We start from the raw sequence: 6,824 nt of genomic DNA on the forward strand, positions 1-6,824 counted from the left end.
ATATATATATATATATATATATATATATATATATATATATATATGAAATAGGCTGTCAGGAGACAAACCATGAGGTCAATTAAAAGACACTAGATAGTCTCAGAAAAGGGTTGGACAATTTCTAGGGCTTAGAAGGACTGAGGTGAAAGCTTCAAGAAGTGTACATGATAGTGTTAATTGCAAAGATAAATGATTTGTTTCCTAATTAAGAAATGTCTAGAAAATTTCCATCTGTTGTAGTTTTTTTAACTTACTAGAATATAAGTTTTAAAAATATTGTTTAGTAAGTTTCTTAGTAGAATGATTTTAAGAAAGCGTACCATCCAAGCTATGGCACAGTTATTAGTTACTGCTCTTAATCAGGGCTGCTGTAAAAGAGAGAGCAGGAGATATGAGAAAAGTGTTGGTTAGCAAGGAAAAGACTGTTAGTCTAAAGTTGCAGAGAAAGGGGTCTCTGGGCAAGCAGCTGTGTTGTTAATGATACCATTATGGAGAAATCTTATGCTCTATAATGAGACCATACTCAGAGACAGACCTGAAGACAAGTTCCTACCCATCAAAAGCTCTAGTTTACACCAAGATAAATTCATTTCAGAGGGGACACTGAACGGGGAAGGCAGCAATCGAGGTTCCCTGCTCTAAAATGGCTATTTAAAGAAGTGTTTTCTGGGGTAAATCTCAAAGACAAACAGAATCCTGCAACTGTGATCAAAGGGACCAGGATACATCCTGAATGCCAACAGAATTTTCCAACATCACCCACATGATACTGGTTTCTCGGGAATAAGTGATGAAAGCATGACAGAGTCCTAGAGGCTTGCATGGAGATTGCATCCAGAATGCCACTGAGGCTAGTCAATCTGTGACAAGGTTGAATCCCCTGCAAGGAGGCCCGGGGGGGGGGGGGGGGGGTGTCATTGTATGAAGCAGTGAAGGTAACATACAGTGGAGCACCAGGATTTTGGAGATGCTGGGACTATAGGATGTCTACCCACGGGAGCCACGGGCATTCAGAGGACAACAGAGAGACACGTGTGCTATAAATCAGGGCTGTGCAGAGCTGATAAAGCCCAGATGACTCCAACACAAGTCCTTGGTGCCCGGTATGGCTTCAGGGGTTGTTGTTCGCCGTGCTGGGTTCCAGTATTCTTTGGTTTGATCTTTCCTTGATATCGTCCCATTCCTTCCTTTAGGAATAAAAATGCTTGTTCTGTGCCCTGGCACGGTGGAAGCATAGAACTTGGGTTTTCATTTTACATAGGTTCACAGCTAGAAGCTTGCCATGAGTCTCAAAAGAGTCTTTGGAGTTTTGGGGGGAACTGTTAAAAAAGAAAATGAGGACTTTTCAAATTGGGCTGAATGTCCTTTTGCATTATGAGGTAGCCATGAGTCTGCGGACGTAGTTCGACAAGGAGTGAACCAGTGATGGTTCACCTTGGTTGTCAGTGTGGTGGGATTCAGAGTTCTGGAAACACCTGTGCGGACATTTCCAGGAAGGTTTAACTGAGGCGGGAAGAGAAAGCCTAAACATGGGTGGCCCTATTCCTTGAGGTGGGGTCCTGGACTCACACACAGCGTTCCAGTTACCTCACAGTCATGCTGTCATGTCTCTTCCGCCATGAATGTACCCTCAAACTGAGCCCAAAATAAACTTTCCTTCCTCACCTAAGTTGAATATTTCAAGTTCTCTGCCACAGCAATGAGAAAGTGACTAATATGAGTTCTGAATCCTGAGGAAATGGTTAACATCTTTGGCCAGTATGGAAATGCAAATCAAGATGTAGAAAAGTCTTAGGGAACAACTTGAAATTCAGAAAGGCACACTCTAGCAGTTGAGTTAGGGATTTTTTTTTTTTTTTTTTTTTTTAGGTCAGGGAAGAAGAGTAATGGTAGCCTGACTGGCACTAGCTAAAGCTGAGCTGGTGATCAAAGTGGTAATTAAGGTCTTGTACCCTTTTTTGCTCTCAGCTTCCTGATATGATTTGTTAAAAGAAATTGTTAATGAATACATGTGCACCTTAAGGATTTAAAGTAGAAGTGACTGATGTTTTTTTATACAAAAGTTTAGATTTGTGATTCTTTTAAGATTTTTGTAAGATCACTTTTAAGATAAATGATCAGATAATTGATTCATTTTTGTTGACACTCTCATACATATGTACAATGTGTTTTCATCATTTTCGGCCCCATTACCTTCTCACCCCTTCTGCTCTCACTGAAGCCCCTTCTCCTTTCACGTCCTTAGCTTGATTTGGTTTAGTTTTAGACTGTGTGTGCACACGTGATGTGGGGGAAAGGTCTTTCCTCTCATCTCTACATGGCTTCCAGGACTGGAACTCAGGCCATCAGGCTAGCACAACAAGTACATTTACTACCTGAACCATCTTCTCAGGCCCATTTGCCATCTTTATCATCTTTACTTATCTTTAGAAAAATGAATATTATCCCTAGGTAGACAATCTTTACTGATTTTATCAGTTGTGTTGAAATTTTTATTTTATTTTTTTTACCCAACTGAGCATTGAACCTAAGGCCTTGGGCACTATAGGCAAGTTGCACCACGGAGCTAAACACACATCAGGTGCTGAACTTGGTGCTCAGACAGCTCAGAATGTAACCAGTTTCTACAGTAAGAGACTTCTCTTCCTTTTCATGCTCCCTAGAGTTTCCTAACACTCTTCACTGAGAGTGTCTAAAAGGACTGAGTTCAGAGCTGCCAATACCTGAACTACAAGGCTGCATCTTTTACTGCTAGCCAAGATGCTAGAGCTTCTGCAGTAAGAAACGGAACATACATATTCTGAAAACTAGCAGGTTGGAAGGCCAGAGAGCCAAAGAAGAGCAAGAATTAAGGATGCGCTGTGAGGACAGACGAGACCGTGGGGAGCATAGCTAGAGAGTGTAAAATGACAGCAAGTGGAGTCTGATCGCCGAGGCGAAGGTCTCAGACCAGGAACCTGCAATGGAAATAGACAGCAAGTTTAAGGACGGAAGAAATTGTCATGATGCACCTGCAATAAAAAAATTTAAAACCTCAGGCCTTGAGACTTGGAGGTGAGATCCCTCAAGGCACGGCACCTTATAAAGCCTTTGAGGGTTAAGTGTTGATCAAAGTGAGTTAAAGACACCAAACACCACATCAGAGCATTGCAGTGTCTAAGACCAGCTTTCACATCAGAGGTAAACTGAGGCAGGGCATGGACTCCACAATTGATCACTCAGCAGATTTTGCTGTCTGAGGGAACAGAGCTTGGTTCACTGGGGCCAGGGAAATACTCTCTGTGGGAACTCTTTGGGGGCTGGCAGAAAAACAGGAGGAAAGAAACACACATGCACACACACACACACGGTGAATTAAGCAAGTTTCAACAACTTTCCACATACATATAGACTACGTACATACATACATACAACTTCACATAAATACATATATACACACATACACATTGGGTGGATGGAGCAAAGCTCCAACAGCTTTTTTCCCCCCACAGCTTATATATCCCAGAAAAATCTTTCAAGCCGTACAAAAATCACAGTGTGGTTACATTCTATTTTTCTTTAAGTGAATGATTACAATGAGTATATGTAGAAAAACATGTTCCCCAATACTCTCTCACACATGAGCAAATGCTTTACATATTACGGGTGAAAAACAAATGTGAAAAACAAACTATTCCCAAGAACCCTCATAGATTTGTAACTAAGCAACTTGTTAATGGACTAACAAAATGTAAGCAAGCAAGGTAATTTTTCTCAGCCAGTTTCTCTTTTTTTGGCAGGCTGCAATTTGCAGTTACAAAGAAAAGATCAATTATTTTATTATTTATCTTAAAAAGTAATCATAAAAATCTTAAAAGAATCATAAATCTAAACTTTTATATATATTAAAAAAAAAACAATCAGTCATTTCTACTTTAAATCCTCACGGTGCACATCTATTCCTTAGGTCATATCAGAAAACTGAGGGCAAAAACGGTTACAGAAAATGAATCATCACCCTGATCACCAGCCCAGCTTTAGCAAGAGAGTAAGTCAGCCAGTGCTCGCGGGCTGCCATTGTCCTTGCTCTCTGACCTGAAAAAATCCCTAGCTAAACTACTAAGAGTATCCCTTTCTGAACTTCAAATTCTTCTCTGAAATCTTCTGCTTCAAACCCACTAACAAAAACATCTCAACCTACCTTTACTAGCAATCTATTTCTTCAAATTCTTTCTAAGGGTGGTGGTCATTGCTGACAATCTACACCGCTAAGTCCTTCCTGAGGGTGGTGGGTGAATCGTTAATCCGCTTTAGCAGCCATGCCTGAAAAAGATCAATTGCCAAAGATACTGCCCCCAGAGGGGCTGGAAACTCTTTTGGATGTGGAGACTGCAAGGGCGACAAGCCGAGTGACGCTGCGTAATACCAACGGAGTCTCCCGGAAGGGCAGCCTAACCGATGGGCCGCACTCCATGAGTTCTAAAGCTGTTTTGCTGTTCCTGCTGCATGGCCCTCAACACGACAGACTCAGTTTCTCGAGAGCTGAACACATCATAGTAAGGAGCACTTCCCTTAACAACTCAATGCAAACTGAGCTCTAAGACCATTTTTGCTCAGCACTGCAGAGACATGGGGCCTCTCACTTTGAGGCATTGTCTCCCTCGGTGACTTACTGTCCGGTATTGTTCTTGGCCTTCTTCCTAGACAAAAGTACATGCAGAACCTGTCTTAGCCCATTTTCTACTTCCTAAAATAAAAATACCTTGGCCTGAGTAACTTGCAAGGAATAGAGGCTTATTTAGTTCATGGATCTGGAAAAGCACCCTCCCCCCCGCCCCCCTCCCGCCCCCCGTCTTCCGGCACCACACTGATATGGCAGAATGGAATAACACAGCAATCATAGGACAACTCAGGTTTCTCTTGGAGACCTCAACCTGACCAGTCTAATGCCAATGATCTCACTACGTCCTTACCTTGAAAGTAAACAATTTGGGACTTTAGAGATTCAATTTCATTCAAGCCAGAGGTAAGGTAAGGACTTTGCTCTATGGTAGGAGGAGAGATGGTTCTTTATCTCAAAAATCACCTCATCCTTATTGGGAGACCTGAGAAAATTCAGCTTCATTTTTTTTTTTAAATGAGCTCCCATTAATTAAGATGCTGAAATTAACACCACGCATTTAGAATGATTGTTTTATCAGCCCTGAATTATTAATGGTCGTAGAACCTCCATTCCTTCAGTTTCCCACATTCCCCTCGGTGAGTTTTAACAGGCCCCACCTTTTCTCCGGATATCTCCTACATCTCTCCAGTTGCCTAAGTCCTCTGACAAAGTTTTTCCTGATCCATCTGGCAACGTTCCTGGCCTTTGGTATTCTGTCTTGCCAACAGAGAGGACAAACTCTGCTATATTTGTTTCTGGGCCAAAGGTGTTCCCAAAGATATAAAGAGCAGTGCGTCCAAAGACGAGCCTTGGTTCAATGTCCTCAGCGCTCCACATGTAGAAGATCTGAGACAAGGTGCTGCTGACCGTGTAGGCTTTCTCATACCACCTCCCCCTGCCTTGCCTTTCTCAAACGCTGTGATCTGTGAGTAGCTCATGACAAGGACTAGATATACATTTAGGAAGACACACCGAGTCATGGAGGGAGCAGGAGAGATGGATCGTTAGTTAAGTGCACATACTGTTCTTGCAAAGGACCCAAGTTTGGATCCCTGCCCTCAGGTTGGGCAGCTCACAACCACTTGTCATTCCAGCTCTGGGTGGATTCAAGGTCTCTCCTGATCTCTGAGGGTGGCTGCACACACACACACACACACACACACACACACACACATACACATAATTAAAAAAATAAAAATAAAATTTTCAAAAAAGAGAACTCAACTTCCGAGGGAATAGTTGTGATCAGAACATAATGCAAAGGCAACGATGTGATTTCCAGTTATACTTGGGCTTTGGGTTAGGGCCTCCCTAGAGCTCATGTGTAGTTCTTTCTAAGGTTATTTTTCACTGCAGACAGACAGCACTGTGCAGGACAGAAGGACACTGGGTTGGCTTCTATCATCACTCCGTCATGAAAAGGACACAAGTCACAGAGCCCTCAGAACTTGGATTCCTACCACTTCCTTCCAGGATTATTGTGAGGCCAGAGTGTATTGGACAAGAACCCTGAGACGTGCTCTATACATCCTTCTAAATCGGGAAATAGCATGCCATTCTCTTGCTCCCCTTTTTCCTTGTCTTGGTTAGGGTTTCTATTGCTGTGAAAAGACACCATGACCACAGCAACTCTTATAAAGAAAAACATTTAGCTGCGTCTGGATAACAGCTCAGAGATGTAGTCCATTATCATCATGGCAAGAAGAGTGACAGCATACGGATAGACATGGTGCTGGAGACACAGCTGAAAACTCTGTATCTGGATTGTCAGGTAGCAGGAAGAGAGAGACACTGGGCCTGGCTTGAGCATCTGAGACCTCAAAGTCCCTCCCACCCCAGTGACACACTTCCTTCAATAAGGCCACACTCACTCCAGCAAGGCCACACCTCCCAGTTAGTGCCACTTCCTGTGAGCCTGTGGAGGTCATTCTCATTCAAACTGCCATATTCCTTAAAAGGTAAGTCCTTTCTCTGTATCTCTTTGTGGTATTCCAACACAGCAAAACAGGAAGAATGAAAAGCTCTTGGTTCATAAGTGTAGCTGGAGCAAGGGACATGATGCTCTTTGTAGCATTCCAAGGACTGTGAATGTCACAGTTCAAAGCTTGCCTATTTTCTCCATTTTGTGCTTTCCTTGTCTCTAACTTGGTTTTCCCTTGCTCCTACAGTATGCCTACCCTTC

The sequence above is a fragment of the Psammomys obesus genome, unplaced genomic scaffold (genome assembly GCF_907164565.1).
Source record: "Psammomys obesus unplaced genomic scaffold, mPsaObe1.curated_primary_1811, whole genome shotgun sequence".
Lineage (NCBI taxonomy): Eukaryota > Metazoa > Chordata > Mammalia > Rodentia > Muridae > Psammomys > Psammomys obesus.